The sequence below is a fragment of the Phoca vitulina genome, unplaced genomic scaffold (assembly GCF_004348235.1).
Source record: "Phoca vitulina isolate PV1807 unplaced genomic scaffold, GSC_HSeal_1.0 scaffold13, whole genome shotgun sequence".
NCBI lineage: Eukaryota > Metazoa > Chordata > Mammalia > Carnivora > Phocidae > Phoca > Phoca vitulina.
This window is the reverse complement of record NW_022589716.1, coordinates 10,723,537-10,739,657: the sequence shown is the minus strand read 5'-3', so window position 1 is coordinate 10,739,657 and position 16,121 is coordinate 10,723,537. Positions and strand designations below refer to the sequence as shown.

General features: G+C 60.9%; 1 protein-coding gene across 4 annotated transcripts in view; it reads right to left on the bottom strand.

Annotated features, from left to right (window-relative positions):
* PRKCD (protein kinase C delta) overlaps positions 1 to 10,973 on the bottom strand; it is a 28,665-nt gene extending 17,692 nt beyond the window's left edge. The window contains exons 1-2 of one of the 4 annotated variants that reach the window (XM_032411470.1): positions 10,893 to 10,973; positions 7,510 to 7,618 (exon numbers count right to left, since the gene is read on the bottom strand). The gene's annotated coding sequence lies outside the window, so the exon portion shown is untranslated. Of the gene's footprint in view, positions 1 to 7,509; positions 7,619 to 9,201; positions 9,325 to 10,113; positions 10,180 to 10,699; positions 10,762 to 10,892 lie in introns of those variants that run through there. The other 3 variants (XM_032411472.1, XM_032411471.1, XM_032411469.1) reach the window with 3 other exon arrangements.
* Positions 10,974 to 16,121: the final 5,148 nt, after the last annotated feature.

Sequence of the window (16,121 nt, the reverse complement as noted above, 5' to 3'; positions counted from 1 at the left end):
CAGCCCACATGGGCCTTGAAGGATGAATGAAGGAGGGAGGACACATGAGGCCCGGAGAGTGGGAGGGAAGGAGAGCGAGAGGAATTGTGATCAGTAGGAGGGAGCCGGGCTGGCTCGGGCAGAGCTGCAACAGGGCAAGGGGGCCTGGCTTGACAGGGAGGCTGGCCTCCCCAGATGGCCTTCCCAGACAGAAGCAAGTCAAGGAGGCCACAGGGGTTTCACAACCCAGGAAATGGGCTCAGCAAGAAGAGCAGGAGGTGGGGGAGGGGAAGGGCTAGCAAGGCCCTTCTAATGCCCTTCCACCGGGGCCTGTGCTCCAGCCTCCATATGCCCAGCCCTGTCCTGGGAGGAGGCCCAACTATGGTCTCAGGTCATGGCCAAGTCCCAGAGCAGGGGATGCTCCCGACACCTGCTCCTCCCCAGGACTAGCCCCTCATCCCCTTGCGGTGCTCCTTCTTGCCCCCGCCCTCAAACCACACAGACCAGCCCACTGCAGTGAACTCTCCTCCTTTTCCCCAGTGACCCCTCCCAGTTGCTACCACTCCTCGTCCCTCCCCAACCCATGGAATCTCCTGGGCTCCCACTGCCCTTGGAGAAAGCCCAGACCTCAGTCTGGCCCTGGCCTGTTCTCCACCTCGGACCTCACCTCTGGCTGCTCTGTGAACTCCGGTCTCTTTCAAGCCCCCTCTTTTTGCATATGCTATTCCCTCAGCCAGCATGTCCTCCATAATTCCTATATATCCTTCCAGACAGTTCTAAAGGCCATCCCTGGGGAATTGTTCCTCCCTCCCCCAGGAAGCCGACTGCCCCCCCCCCCCCTGCCCCCCCCCCCCCCGCCAGGTACCCTGTGCAGTTGCCTGGGAAGCTCATGCTGAGGACCCGGGTCTGTTCTCTGGGCACGGTCTCTGTCCCCGGCTCAGGCTTCTCAGCCCTGGCCACACATCTGAATGCCCTGACGAGACATTCAAAAATCCTACTGCTGGGCTGGCCCAGCCCACTGGGATCCAGTGGGAATCACAGGTGAGGCCTGGGCAGCGCAAATGAAGCCTTTGCACTCACAAAAGGGGGGGCGACACTCTGAGAACCAGTGAAGGACTCGGGCCCTCTTCCGAGGAAAACATGCGCTGGTGGCGACATAACTCCGCACACGATGGGCTGGGGGGCCGTAAGTTCCGAAGGCCCCGCCGGCAGGCACCAGTGACAAGATGCACGGGGCCATGGGACTCACAGCTCAGTGGGGAACAGTCACATAAACGTGTACCTAGAGAGCGATGTGAGTGCTGCTCAGGCAGTAAGTACAAGGAAGGGAGTGAGAGGAGCTGGGGTGCAGTGGGGATCAGCATGGGCTTCAATCTGACAGGCATGCAGGGGTGCGGCTGGCCCACCTGGCCTGAGGGGCTGGAAGGGTCCGAGGGCAGGACTTGGGACCAGCTGTCACGGGCTCACACTCACTCCTGCCAGCACGCGGTAGGGGGCGCGGGGAGGACAGGCCCTCTTGGGGGCAGAGTCCACACCAGGCCCAGGCCTTGAGTCACTCAGCTAGTCCTAGGACTGGGGAAGCCCCGGGGTCAGCCACAGGGAGGGCTCCAGGTACCCCCGAGGGAGGAACGAAGGCCCCTTCGTGGTAGGACTGAGGACAAGGGGGCCTCTGTGAGGAGCTGGGGTGGGGGGTACACGGGGGCCTCTCCCAGAATAACCACACATGTGCGCACACACGGGCACACCCACCAGCCCAAACACAGTCACACATGGGGAACCCTGCTTGCAGCTGGACGCGCGCGCACGGTCGTAACCACAGGCACGATGACTCAGTGACACACACTAAGAAACACTGCCCCCCCCCACATGTTGACAGACATCCGGGCCCACGCAGGCCACCCAGGACTCTGACACCCTCACGCGTTCCCCACCACAGGGAGCCCCAGCTGCACACGGCACACCAACGAGCACAAGGTACACACGGGCAGATGCTCCAGGCTGACGCGGGCACAAGCGCACCAGCCTGGAAGGACCCACACGCATCTGACTAGGCGCTGGTACCAGGGAGGTCCAGATGGAGCTTTTTCTAGCACAGCCCTTGGGAGTAATGACTAAGGAGGGAAGGGCAGCCGGTGACACCGGCTGGGCGTCCCCGCTGAGGGAGGCAGAGAGAGTCCCTCCTGGCCCAGAGCAAAGTCCAAAGTGCACACGGGAAGGAGTGGGCCAGTCAGGCACATAGCTGGGCAGGCCTCCCCACCCACCTGTCTGAGGGGACGGCGGAGGCCGAGGACAAGGCTAGGGGTCACAAGTGGCGGTCACAGGCCTGGTACGCCGGAGAAGGGGAGGGCGTACACCTGTTTCGGGTAGGACGGCCATGCCAGGCACCCCACACATGACCTCCATTGAGCTCCAGACTCACTGGGCAGAACGTAACAAAGAGAGATGGAGCAATTCACCCAAAATCACAAAGCCGATGGGGCAGCCCCAGGGGGAGGCACAGAGGGACCCTCCAGTTCTAAACCTGGAACTGGCCACCTGCCTCCTGTGGGGTGAGGGCAATGGTGTGTGCTTGGGCATGGGAATGGCTTCTCCGCCAGCCTCCACAGAGGGCAGCCCCAAGTCTGCTCCTCCACCCTGTCCCTCTGTACCCGTGGTTCTCCCCATGGTTGACAATCTTTGCTTGGGAAAAGGTGAGATGGCCACCGAAGGCTTCTGCCGCCCGTCCCCACAAGGTGAGCAGGACCCAGATCACACCTCCCCACTCTAGGGACGGGGAGAAGCTGGGAGAGAGGCACTGCCCGGGTGTGCCATCCCACGGCAGGCAGTGAACATGGGAACCTAGGAGTGGGGGTCTGGGTGTGGGCTGGACAGGCCTCGTTCAGACCCGATCTGCCTTCGGTGCCCTGCGAGCTTGGCCAAGGTGCTCTGGCGTCCTCGGCTGTAAAAGGGAATGATCTTGCCCTGCCTAGGAGGCTGGGCTGAGTGCATGACCATCATCCTTATTGCCACCGCCATCCTCTTACCTGGCCCTCTCCCCACCTGCCCCACTGCCCATTTCCAGTCATCCTGTCACCACAGGTACCCCCAAACTTCCTTGGATCAGTGGGTAAAGGGGCTCTCTCAAGCCTCCCACCCTGCAGCGCCCTGCTCTGGAATGCTGCTCTGGGAAGAGACCGGGCTGGGCAAAGGCAGCTCGAGACCCCCGGCCGGCCGTGGGCTGGCTGCCGTCTCTCTCAGGGCCTCAGTCTCCCTGTCTTAATAATGGAGAACCCAAAGCTTTCTCCAGCCCCGGTACTGGAAGCCCCTGCAATCCTGTTATCTCCCCCCACCCCTGCCCTGGCCCCACATCAAGCAGACAGCTGATCCAGCCGCTCCGCTGTGCCTGTTTACCCAACAGGCCGGTGACATGACCCAAAGCTTCCGGCGCTGTTGTGAAAACAGTGGCTCAGCCACCACAAGCCTGCCCTCCTGGACACCTTGGCAGGGACCTTCGAGGGACAACCATCCCAGCCCTGTGTCCAGGGCCTCTCGAACTTCCCTACCAAACACCCACCGAACCCCGTCCTCCCCAGCCCAGGTTTGCCTGCTACCTCTTGACTCTCGGGTCTCCGCTTTCGGCCCAGGCCCCCCAACTCCAGGCCTGCCTGTGGGCCCCCTCTGCCTCCCCAGCCTCATCAGGCTCGAGAGCCACTCAAACACATGTGAAGCAGGCCTCCTGGTGTTCCCCAAGCAAGTGCCACCTCATCTCCTAGAGGGGCCAGACACTGTGGAGGTGGGGGGAGGGTAGGACGCTTCCTCCCCACGGGGTACCACTCTCAGTTCTGTCCTAAAGTTGTCTCTTCTCTTCTCTCCACCATTGCCCCCATCCTGTCCCCATCATCCTCCGCAGGATCTGCACCCACCTGCTTTCCTTCCTCTGATCCGGCCCCATAGCCCTGCTGCCCCAGGGACTAAAGCAGATCTCGTCACTCCCTTTCCAGTAAGCCCAGACGCCTCTCCTGGGGCTGACCCACCCAAGCTGCTCCCATTACCTCCCTGACCTCCTCGGCCACTGCCTTCCCCTCACTCCTCTGCCCCAGCCACAGTGACCCCTTTCAGTTCCCTGAGCAGCCGGGTTCCTTCCTGCTTAGGAGCCTCTGCACTTGCTGTTCCGTCTTCCTGCCCCCTCCCCTGAAACACAGCCTGGCTCCTTATCATTCAGGTCTCAAATGGAAACTCCCTGATATGCCCATTGCACAGATGAGGCCACAGAGGCTCAAAACAGTCCAGTCGCTGGCTCAAGGGTACACAGCCAGTAAATATCAAGTGAGAATTCGAACCCAGGTCTGTCTGATGCCCGCAGAGGTCTTGCTCCTCAATCTCCAGCATGCCCTCACTCACACTTCTAGCCCAGGCCCCTGCCCCTCTCCCTCCCTCCAGTCTCCTGGCCCTTACCTACTCTACCACCATCATTATCACACCAACACCCGAGGCCCCCAGCCTCTTGGCCCTGGATAGCAAAGGGCCTTCCCCTCCCTGGACTGACCCTCTGCATGTCCCCAGGAAGGCAGGTCCCTGCCACCAGCTGCCAGGTGTCAAGGATGTATGTAGGGATATGTGTGCAGGGGAAATTTCTAGCCCCGGATATCCACCCCCTTCCCAGTTCACAGGCGGACTCCAGGGGTCCGAAGGGTAGGCAGGCTGGCAGGAGGGCTCACCATCCACCCCTCACCGCCAGCCTCAGCTTCTCCAAGCCCAGCGTCCTGCGGGGGACCATGGTGGGGGAAGGGGCCCGGGGAGGCCTGAGGGGGCAGCAGGCAGCTGCCTTTCTCTTCCCTGCAACCATTTGTCATGAGATCTATTTTTCTCCCTTTGAAAGGGAGCGAGGGGGCTGGGCTGCTGAGTGGGCACAGCTGCTCCACCCCAGAGCTCCTCTCCTCAGAGGACATGGATAGAACACTCCCCGCCCTGCAGGACTGCCCCTGGGAGGCGGACGCAAGGGGGAATGAGGGAGCCTGAGACCTGGCTTCTTAGCCGGGCTGTGCGGCCACCTGGCCCTGTGACACTGGGCAGGTGTCCAGGTCTTCAGACAGTAATAACCCCATAATCAAGACCACTTGCTGTTTTTTGGGGATAGTTACCACAAACCGAGTGCTAAGTGCTTTACATAACTATAGTTTCTACTCTTTAAACACTAATAAAGTGCCAGGCACGAAGCTAGCTGCTTTGCATACATTATCTGTAGTTTCCGGCACCAGCCCATGAAGATGGATGCTATCGTTGTCTCGTCTGTCAGAGAAGAAAAATGAGGCACCAGGCCCCAAAGCCACTTGCCCAGGTTCATTCATATGGCTGCTCGGAGCTGCCTGATGCCAGAGACGCAACCCAGCGGATGCCAATTCACACAAGGCGGCTGCGCCTGCCAGAGTCAGTGCTCTGAGCCTCAGGGTAGAGCTCGGAGGGAAGGCGGAGCTGGGGTCCTGGGGGCTACAGGGGAGGTCATGGCTTAGCCCCCGAGCCCTCTCCTTGGGCCTCTGTCAAGGCCTAGTCAGCCCTGGCAGTGGGAAGCCTGGTCAGTCAGCCTAACCCACTGGCCAGGCGCTGCTCCCCTCACAGGCAAGGCCAGGGCGGGGCAGGCCACAGACAGAGGGCTGGTCAGTCCCACTCTGAAACCACTTCCTGGGCAGCCCAGGGGAAGTGAGCCTCCGGAAACACCTCGGATGGACAGGCCTCTCCTTGGGCCCAGGCCTTGGAAAATGCACACACCGCTCTGGGAGAAGCATCCTGCTTGCCTCCCGGTTGCCAGAGCCCAGCAACTCCGCTTCTGCCAGGCATGGATGCTACGGGGGACAGAGGGGCTGACTGGACCCCCATCTACCTGCGAGCACCTTGGCCCCATGACCACAGGCAGTCCACTTCCTCCTCTGCGGCGGCGGCCACAAACAGTGTCGGCACAGCTCACATGGTCCCTCCCCCTCATCCCCAACTCCTCCACCCCGAGTCCTGGTCAGCCTGGGGTCTGGCCCGGGTGAGCAGGATGGCCGGTGAATGCCTGGGCAGAGCCCGCCTCCCAGCATGGCCCAGCCCCCTGCAGCACCCGTGGTCACCGCCACACCTCAAACCTCACCCTCAGTGCCAGACGCAGGCTGGGTTGTGACCCTGACCTAGGACCCCCCACTTCCTGACCCGGAATGGGCAGTGTGGTGTGTGTGGGCAGGCTTCTGTGTACAAGGATGACTGGGTGAGCATCTGTGTGCGTGTTTGAGCGTGCCTGTGGGTGAGTGCATGTGAAAAGCTGCGGACGTGTGTGTGCATGTGCGGTGTGTGTGTGGGCACTCGAGGCTTTGCGGGCATGGGCGCCGAATGCAGCTCAGGTTCTATGTCCTCGTGTGAGCATACCTAGGTCTGCGCGGGCAAGGTAAGTGATGTCTGAGCTTTGAAAGTGGGCTGACTCCAAGACTAACTGGTTGAACTTCTTAGGGAATGAGGCTCTGTGCTGGGAGAGGGTGGCCCCCTGACCTCAGGGAGCAGAGGCCCCCAGCCAGCCAAGGACATGTTACCTCCTGCCCTCTAGGTTTGATGGTAAGTTGAATAACCAGCAGACCCAGTGATGACCCTGCCCTTGTTCAGCCCCCACTCCCATCCCAGAAGCCAGGACCCTGACCTCCTGCTCCCCCTCCCCCCAGACTTAAGATCTGAGAGCCCAGCCCCCACTGGTCCATTCATACCCCTCCCCAAATCTGTAGGTGCCCAACAGCCAGTAGGGAGGGGAGTGGGGGCTGATCAGGGAGGCCTCCTGGAGGAAAGACCACCTTGGCCATCCCTCCCCACTGTCACTCCCTAGGTTCCAGGTGCCCTCAGCAACGCCATCACACCCCCAGAATCTTGTCCACTGGACTTTGGACACTCAATGGATAACTCACAGGACTGTTTTCACTGCAACGAGGGCTGAAGGAGGCAAGTCTGGCCCCAAAGGAAGGAATCTCTAGTTTTATAAGGGGCCTGAGAGAGTACAGCCTTCCCTAGTATTCCAACTCACCCAGAATCTGGGGGTTGGGGAGGGGGATTTTTGAGTCTCTCCTCTGCCCCAGAGAGGCTGGGGAAATGAGGGAACTGGGGTGTGGAAGAGACTGCAGGAAACCTCTTTCCATTCTCAGTTTGCTCAGGGCAACCATCACGTCCCCTGTGTGATGATGATGGAGACAGCCTGAGGCCAAGCCAAGGGGCCCCAGAAAAGCTGATGTATCCCCCCTCAACCCTTGGCACATACACCACCGTCTTTTTAACTAACCAGCCAAGTGGCACCACTCCTCACCCCAAACTGCTGGAGGGCCCAGGCCTCTGAGCTCCAAGGCAGGGAGCCCTCATAGGCCAGGCAAAGTGCTGCCCCCTCCGGGCACCCAGGCCCCACACCCAGCCCGAGGACTTCGTGGGACCCTCCCCCCGCCCAACCCAGCCCCTACCCCCAGCAGAAGGGGAGGAGCCCAAAGAGGAGGGCCGCCCCATGCACGCTGTCCATATGTCCATCTGTCCAGGAGGATCCCGTCTTACCTGGGGCTCCTGGCTCCCCCTTGCCCTCAGTCCTGGAGCCGGCCGCAGGCCACACAGCCACCACCGGAAGTAGGCCTGCAGCCCTCACCTGGGCCAGTTCCAGGCAGACCTGCAGGAACGAGAGGAAGCAGCTGAGGTGGGAGCCCGAACAGGCTCTCCCCATCAGCTGGCCCGGTCTGGCTCAGAGACCTCGGCCTCTTTGGACTCGGCTTTCTCTTCTGTGAAATGGGGTGTTGGGCCCAACTTTTCCAAGGCACCGGCTATGTGTCCTCTCCATGCTAGGGGTTGGATCACTGTGTCTCAGCCCCCGGAGCATTTCCAGACTACAGATGTACCAAGAAGCTCTTCCTAATCTCTGTCTGCAAGAGGTCGCCCTGTGACTTAGGAGACCTCGTGGCAGTGGGGGCCACTGCTCTGTGGTCTAGGGCAATTTCTCTGAGCCTCTGTTTGTCGTATCTTCAAAATGAGGAGACTACATCTCCCCAGGTAATTCTGAGGCCCCAGTGACGTGGCCTGACAGCCCCTTTGCTGGACTCACATTGGGAGTACCGAATGAACAGGGACACTTTCTTATTCCTTGTTTTGCACCTCCTAGTCCAGGTGATTCTCCCATTAATATTGGGCCCGTTATATAGCTGAAAAAACTGAGGCTCAGAGAGATCCTAGAAGGAAGGAATGGCAAAGGCAGCAAGGTATCCCGGGTCTCCTGGCTGAAAGACCTGAGCACTTTTCCTGCAGGCCAGGCCAGGCCTCCACAAAAGATTCCCCTCCCCAGATGGGAGCTCCTCCTCCAGCTGGAGACCCCCATCACCACTCCCTGGGGAATGAGGCACCCTCAGGCCTGTCTGTACATTATTCCTAATTTTAATTTAAACTCCAATTAGCTGTGGCAGCTAAACGGTGTCAGTAGCCTGCAGCCAAGCTCCAAATCACCCCCCAGCCCTATCTCCCTGATCAGTGCTGCTGAGACTGGGCAGGCGTCAAGTGGGCTGAACAGGGTTCACGGGGTCTCTGCCAGCCATCTGCCCTCCTGCAAGCAGTCTGGTCAAGGGCACGGGATGGGCAACAGACACATCACAGCCAGGAAACTGGGTTGGGGACTATCTGGGCTTTTATTAGCTCAGCTCCACAGAGAATGGGGACCATACAGTTGGGGGCGGGAGTGAGTGGTCACCAAGTAAGACTTAGCATGTGCTAAGCTCTGCCTGTGGGCCAAGCCCGTGCTAGAGGCCCACTGACATAGGACCTTGAGTCCTCACAGCAACTTCTTCTGTTCTGCAGATAAGGAGACGCAGCCTTAGAGAAGCCTAGCTCCAGTCCCTTGCCCATAAGAGGCACAGCGAGTATTTGAGCCCACATCTTTCCTGGGTCCAGAGCCCTGGGTCTTGGTCACAACACTGCAAACCCAAAGACTTGCCCTGCGGTATCCCTCAGCTTGGGGGAGTGAGAGATGGGGGCCTTCCCCAGCCTCCCCAGGAACTAGGGCTGGGCTTGCGGAGCCGCGTGCACCAACACCCTCACAGCCTCCCACATGCTCTCACACACTGGGGCTCTCACCGTCCCCCCCAGCAGTGTCACCCCGGGGTGCAGGCACCACACTCCCGGTTCCCCACAATCACAGCGGCTCCCTAGGACCCAGACGGGCAGTTTCACACAGTCAGACTGTGAGTCTCCCACCAGTCACACACTCACCCCTGCCAGTCTCATCCCAGCCACAGTTCGGAACACACCAGATCCCTTACACCACCCTATCGCAGGTACAGCTGTCCAAACACCTCGACATGGCGTGCGCACGCACACACGCACACGCACGCACACGCACACACACACACAGAGCTGCCCTCTACCGGCCTGTCCACCACACCCCAACTCAGTCCACAGCAGGAACAAGGAAACTCAAGGGACCCGTCCCCTCCCTCAGTGACCAGGTCAGCCTGGTCACAGCAGCTCCGTGGCAGTGGGAGAGGAAGAACAAGTGAGTGTGCATTCACACCCACACTCATACAGACACACACAAGAGCATGGTGGGCTGACACTTCAACACCACTGGCTCCCAAAATTAACAGCTCAAATGTATATGGCCAGTGGGTCACCATGACACAAACCAGTGTGCAACACAGGACCCTCCAGACACACAAGGGACACACAGGCACACAAAGACACACACACATACCAACACACAGAGCGGAGTCTGGTGACAAAGAACACACCAAGACATAGTACATGCATAGTTGCAAAGGGCACACAGAGCCTCAGGACACCCAGACATACACACGCACACACAGGCAAGTCACACCATGTGGAAAAGGACCACAGACACAGTGACAAAGAACACACATGGAGACACAGATACATAACATACCTACGTGCTCAGATACAGGCGACTCAGCACAAGGAGTCAAGTCCAACCGTACAGGGTAGGGACCAGAGAAGGGGACGCCCCCCACCCCACCAAATCCTTTTGACCAGGTGGAAGTGGAGGGGCTCAGTGGGGTTCTACCCACCCAGGCGAGGACAAATGGGACAGTCAGAGAAGTGTGCCAGTTCTGACGGTGTCCACCTCCTGCCCCTTCACCCCGGCTCTCCTCCACCCTCTCCCCTCACCTGGCCGGGCCCCCACGCGGGGGTGGCGTCTGGATTGCGGAGGGGCCAGGACCGATGGGACCTGGAAGGGGCCACCAGGGGAGGGGACTCAGAGGGGCATAAGGGCGGGGCGGTAAGAGGGGGTATGGTGGAGACTGGAGCCACGCCCAGGCCGGAGACAGATGGAGAAAGGCAGAGAGAGACACCCAGACTGAAAGAAGAGAGAGAGCTAGGAGGAGGCGCCGCGCGGGCTGGGCCCGGCAGGGACCCAGGGGCGGGGGGCGGGAGGCGAGGCCGGGCGGGGGGCCCGGCCTCCCGTCCGCAGTAGAAAAGAAGAGGCGGCGGGACCGGCAGGGGGCGACGAGCGTGGGCCGGGGGCGCGGCTCCGGGAGGACAGGATCCAGGGGGCGGCGGGAGGGGCGGGGGGGGGGGGGCACGCGGAGGGCTACGGACTGACCGATCCGAACTAGAAAGACGCGGACGCGGGAACATAGAGGGGGTGGGGTCAGATGGACCGACCGAGGGCCCCGGGGATTCGCGAGGGACGGGCGAACGCTCCGAGGGTCTAGGGCACACACGCGGGTGGAGGGGCCGGGAGCAGACCTACGGCTGAACGGAGGGACAGACCGACGGACGGGGGACGGAGGCACCGGCGGGTCTCAGAGCGCGACGGGACTTTGGCTGGCCGCGGCTCAGTTTCTCAGTTTCGGAAACGGGAACCGGATCGGGGAGGGGGAAGGGAGGGGCGGCGCGCCCTAAGGGTAGCCCGGATCCCACGTCGGGGCCCGGCCCTCACTCACCTCCCGCGCACCGCCAGGCGCCAGGGGTCGCGGCGGCTGGGGTCCAGCTCCGGGCGCCGTCCCCGGGCGCGCGCGCGGACGGGGGGTCGCTGCGGGCCCGACCGGGACGGGCCCGTAGGCCGGTGAGTCCCGTCCGGGCCTCAGCGCGGCGGGCGGATGCCGGGGGTCGCTCCGGGGATCCCGGTGCCGCCGCCTCCCTCTCCCGCGCCGCTGCACACGGAAGTGCAAGGGGGCCGGGCGGCGCGACCTCACCCAGGTGCCGGCCCCGGCCCCGCCCCCGCTCAGGGCCCGCCTTCACCAGGGCCAGCCCCCCCCCGAAGGCCCCGCCCCCGCCGCAGCGAGGAAGGGGGTCCGGGCCTCCGGCTCCCGGTGCCGGTCGCTCTCTGCCCTCCCCGGCGCACCTCGGCTCCCACCCGCCCTAGCCCCTCAGAAGGGGCCCCACTTTACGGAGGGCGACGCTGAGGCCCGCGGGAGGGGGGTGCTCTCGCTCAGCGAAGCCGGGGAGGCGCCGGCGGGGCTTCCCCAGCTCCCAGCGCCCACGCCCGGGACTCCCCACCGGCCAGCTGGCCCGCCGCGCCCGGCCTCCCTCTCTCTCTTCCTGTTGGCTAGAGTGCGGACGCGGCCGGGCCCGGTGCCCGCCGCCAGGCCGGCTGGTCCCGGCCGGGCCCCTGAGAGGAGCCGGGAAGACTCCAGGGTGGGAGGCTGCTGGTCCAGCGATTCTAGGAGCAGCCCCTACCTTGATCCCCCAGTCTTCTCTCCTGCCCCCACTTTCCAGAGCTCCCCACCGGCCCTAGTAGGCGCCTGAGCTTCCTTTCCATACTTGAAACTGGGTTGTCAGGCATAACTCATTCATTCACTCACTCATTCATTCACTCATTCATTCACTGGGTACCCTCTGGACCCAAAGTCTGGGTATGGAGAGGAACCCAGGGATCCCATGAACTTGCCCCAAAAGCTCAAAAAGGGAAAAGCTGATGGGGCCATAGTCCGAAGAAATTTCATTTTTCCAGAGGCAAAGAAGAGGGTTCCAGATCCCAGGCCTTCTGTGAGATCACCTAGAAGGGATGGAGAGACAGCTATTCCCAGCTAAAGCCTAATGGTTGGAAATGGGGGGCAATTCCTGAGGAGGCCTGAGTTGATCAAGGGGCTCATGGCCTAGAGAGGTCATGGCTAGGACTTTGGTCTCAAGGAGCAGGTGGTGGCCGCTGTTCCAATCGAGTGGGCTCCTGAGAGAATGGATGGGGGCAGAGGGGCTGCCTGTTGTGCAAGTGAGAAGACCCTGGGTTGTGGAAGATGGGTGGGGAGAACGGACCAGGCCAGGTGGGTCACAGGACTGTGGGTGGATGGGGAGGAGGAAGAGTCTAGTGAGACCTCCAGGGATGGAGAGCCCTGGCAGAGATGTGGATCCCAAAACTCTGTTTTAGTGGGGGGGAGGGGGATGGTGGGGGAGCGGGGGCGGGGGTGCTGGGCTGGCAAGAGTAAAACTATGATTCTTCCTACCACAGAGAAAAAAGAGGGCCCTGGTACCCTATACCTGGGAAGGGGGACCTGTTTTGAAAACTGGTGTATGTCCAGGTTCCTAATCCTGATGCCCCATTGGGGTAGGCTCTTTCCACCAACCTGGACCCCTCCGGCCACATGGAATATCATTTGGGAAATAAGCCTATGTCTTACCCTTCACACATGCTGTGTCCTAGGCCCAAATGCCATTTCCCACCCACCCCATGTCTCTGCCTGTCTTGGTTGTGTCCACTCACACACCACTTCTTCTTGATACCAGCTGTGAATCCAGAGCACTTCCCTGAGCTAAGGGACTGTATTCATCAGAGTGTTTTGTGTCCTGGTCCTCTCACCCTCCACCCCATGGCTTCCCTGGGGTTGGGCTGGAGGGAAGGGTGATCGAGGTGAGCTTCTGGGGACTTTTGCCCACCTGGGATCAAGTTTCTGTTCTGGCTCCTTCCTCCAGGTCCACAGTGGCCAACTTATCCTCTCCCTCAGCATCAACAATAGGCCCACCTTGTGCTAAGCTGGATCCTTTGGGATCTCCAGGTCCAGCCACCAGACCTTTGCTCCCACACCCTGAGGTTCACCTTAGAACATGAAAAGGAAGAATAATGGCTGTCCCTGATGGAGCCTCCCCAGTGCCAGGCCCTGTGCCCAGTACTGGACGTGTTCAATCCACTCAGGCCTCAAGACCCCACAAGGTAAGGGCCACTATTAGTGCCACTTTGGCTGAAGAGCAAACCACATCTCAAAGAGAGGCGAGGCCACTTGCCCAGGGGTACACAGCTAGTGAATGCCAGGGGCAGGATTCAAACGAAAGGCTGCCCTGCTCCAAAGCCCATGCTTTGTATCAGCGGTTCTCAATCTCAACACTCTTGGCCTTTGGGCCAAATAATTCCTTGATGTGAGGACTGTCCTGTGCCTTGCAGGATGTTTAGCAGCACGCCTGCCCTCTACCCACTAGATGCCAATAGCACTCCCTCAAGTTGTGACAGATAAAAATGTCTCCAGACACTGTCCTGGGGGGGGGGGGGGGGCAAGGAAGCAAAATCACACCTTCTTGAGAACCATGGCTTTAGAGCAGGGCTGGTAGCATGTTGTGCGAGCCAGAAAGATTTAAATTAGACACCAGGAAGTACTTTCTGGGCCCTCAGGATTATGCAGACACATGATCTCAGAGGCTGTGAGCACACACTGGCCTCAGCCAATCTTTCTCTTCTGGAAACTTCAAGGGGAAGTGTGATGCACCTAAAGAGGGGCAGAGAGGCTGTAGCTGTGTGGGCACAGTGTGACAAGGACAGAGGAAGAATGCAGGAGGTGGGCTTCCGTCCAGAGACAAGCCCTGCGACCAGAGGCCCCAGGGAGAACAGGCCAAGCTCAGCTGGAACCACTGTGTGTGTGGTGAACTGTTCCTGAGTGCCACACTGGGCAGGCCAGGGCAGAGTCCATACAAGCTTGCCTCTGTGCCCCCAGAGCCTGCCTGCTCCTCACCTTGGAAGGGTCTACTGAGGCCTGGGAGCAAGCCCCGGCTGTATCACCTGCTAACTGTATGACCTTAGGCAGGCGGCCACACCCCTCTGCTCATGACAGACCCATGTCAGGGGCTGAGTCAGGGTTAGGTGAGATGAGGTGTGGGAAACCTCAACCAGGGTGGACACCTGGTGAGCCTCAGCTCACACTGGCCAGGGCACAGGTACCGTCACTTTGCTGAGTCACAGTCTGTCAGCCTTGAAGAGACTTGATGGCCTCTCATGACACCGGGTGTAAATCCCCAAGCAGGGATGGGCCCCTAGCAACCACCCAGAAGTGGTACTTTCTCTTCTTCCTCCTCTGGGTTTGCAGCCAAGGAAGCGGGCCCATCATGGATAGTGGTGGACAGTGTCCAGACTCTGACTCCTACTCCTGGCACGTACCCAGGGCTATTCCTCTGTGGGCTCCCTGGAGGGTTTGTCCAGAGGAGGGCTGGCTTGACCAGTGCAGCTCCTACCCCACCCAAAGGCCATGAACCCTGGGGGCCCCCAGGCCCCTCCACAGGAAGTCCAGGAGTCAGCAAGCCACCTAGAAAAGGCCTGAACCTTCCTCTGTCCCTGGTGCCCACCTAGCTGAGGGGCAGGATAGGGTCTCCCCCCACTCCTTGATCCCTGCCCAAAGTTGGTCCTTGTCCTGGCCTCTCTGTCCCTCGCTTTCTGCTTCTCTGTATCATCATCCCTGTCCCTAAAGCTTTGACTGCAGGCACCATCCTCATCACACCCAGAGTGCTAGCCTGGCATGGGAGAGTCACTCATATTTCAGAGCAGGAGGCCCAGACCATCAGGGATGTTGTGTGTGGGCCATTGCTGGGGAATGGCAGAGCCAAGAGGGTTCTGTTGGCGGTAGTACAAATTGAAAGGGCACTGGATACATTGTCCAACCTGTGGCCACACCTCAGGCCACCAAGATGGTCATGAGCAGGGATTGCAGCCTCAGGCACTGGGTAGGGGGCAAGTAAGTGCGGTGGCCTTGGGAACAGTGCCACATGGTAGGAGAATGCCAGGCCAAGGGCTAGAGGGGTCAAGTTCATATCCTGGCTCTGACCTGGACCTGTGACTTAATCATGCCTCAGCTTCCTCACCTGTGGAATGGAGATGATAAAGGTAATACTGGCCTGGTGGGTGGTTGGGAGGATGAGAGAGACCAAGCTCATGGGGTACTAGGTGTGAGACTCAATCCATGTCAGTGTTAACTGCCAAAGAGTTGGTGAGGCCCAGCTAACAGTCCCCAAGTTCTGTCCTCCATAAATTCGTGCTTGGGTGAAACTTGAGAAGTACTTGGGGTAGGCAAGGGGAAACGTGTTTTCCGAAAGCGTGGGGCACAGGGCTTTGCTGGGGCTCTCAAGAGTATGCAGCCCCTGGCCTGCCCCAGTCCTATATTGACCATGGCACAGCCCCTGCCCACTGAGTCCCCACTTCTGGCTCTTCTGCCCCTCTCCCCCCAAAGGGGTGTGGAAGGGGACTGAATGGACATCAGTGCTGTCGCAGTTAGAAACAGAACAACAGCTTCTCCCTGTCAAAGAGACACAAGGGAGCCCCCAGCTCTTCCCCATCACCACTTCCACCTCTCCCCCGCCCCCCCCCGGCGCCGCCCCAAGCAACAGCACCCTCTGCTCCGATCTGCTAGGTCTCACACTAGGCTCTGACACCCGGGCTCGCCAGCCCCCTCGTCTCCTCGCCTGCCCATGCCTCAGTTTCCCGCCCCCCCACCCCCCGGAAGCGGGCCGCTCACCGAGCCCAGCTTGGCCCTGGCCCGCGGGGAACGGAGGACAGTCCCTGCGCGGGAGAGCGGCCCTCGCGGCGGGGAGGGTGGGAAAGGACCGCAGACACACCGGCGTCTACCGTGAGACACACACACCCCATCCGCACCCAGACCGCCGCGCGCGCCCCCGCAGGCACGTCTCCGTGCCCGGGTACCGACTGGCCCCAGGCCCCGCCCCGCTCCGCCCCGCCCCGCCCCGCCCCTGGGAAGCCTCTCGGAGCCGCGCCGGAGGCCCCGCCCAGCCCTGTGACGCGAGCCCGGCTATAAAAGAGCCGGCTCTATTCCCGGGTCGGGCTGCCACCTGGAGGCTGGACTGGCCCCGCCACCTGGGTCCCGGCACCGAGCGGCGCCTTCGCCTCCTCGCCCTTCCCCGCTGCCGGCTCCGTCCAGGAAAGTCCGGGAGGCCTGAGTACGCCCATCTGATGGATGGCGCAA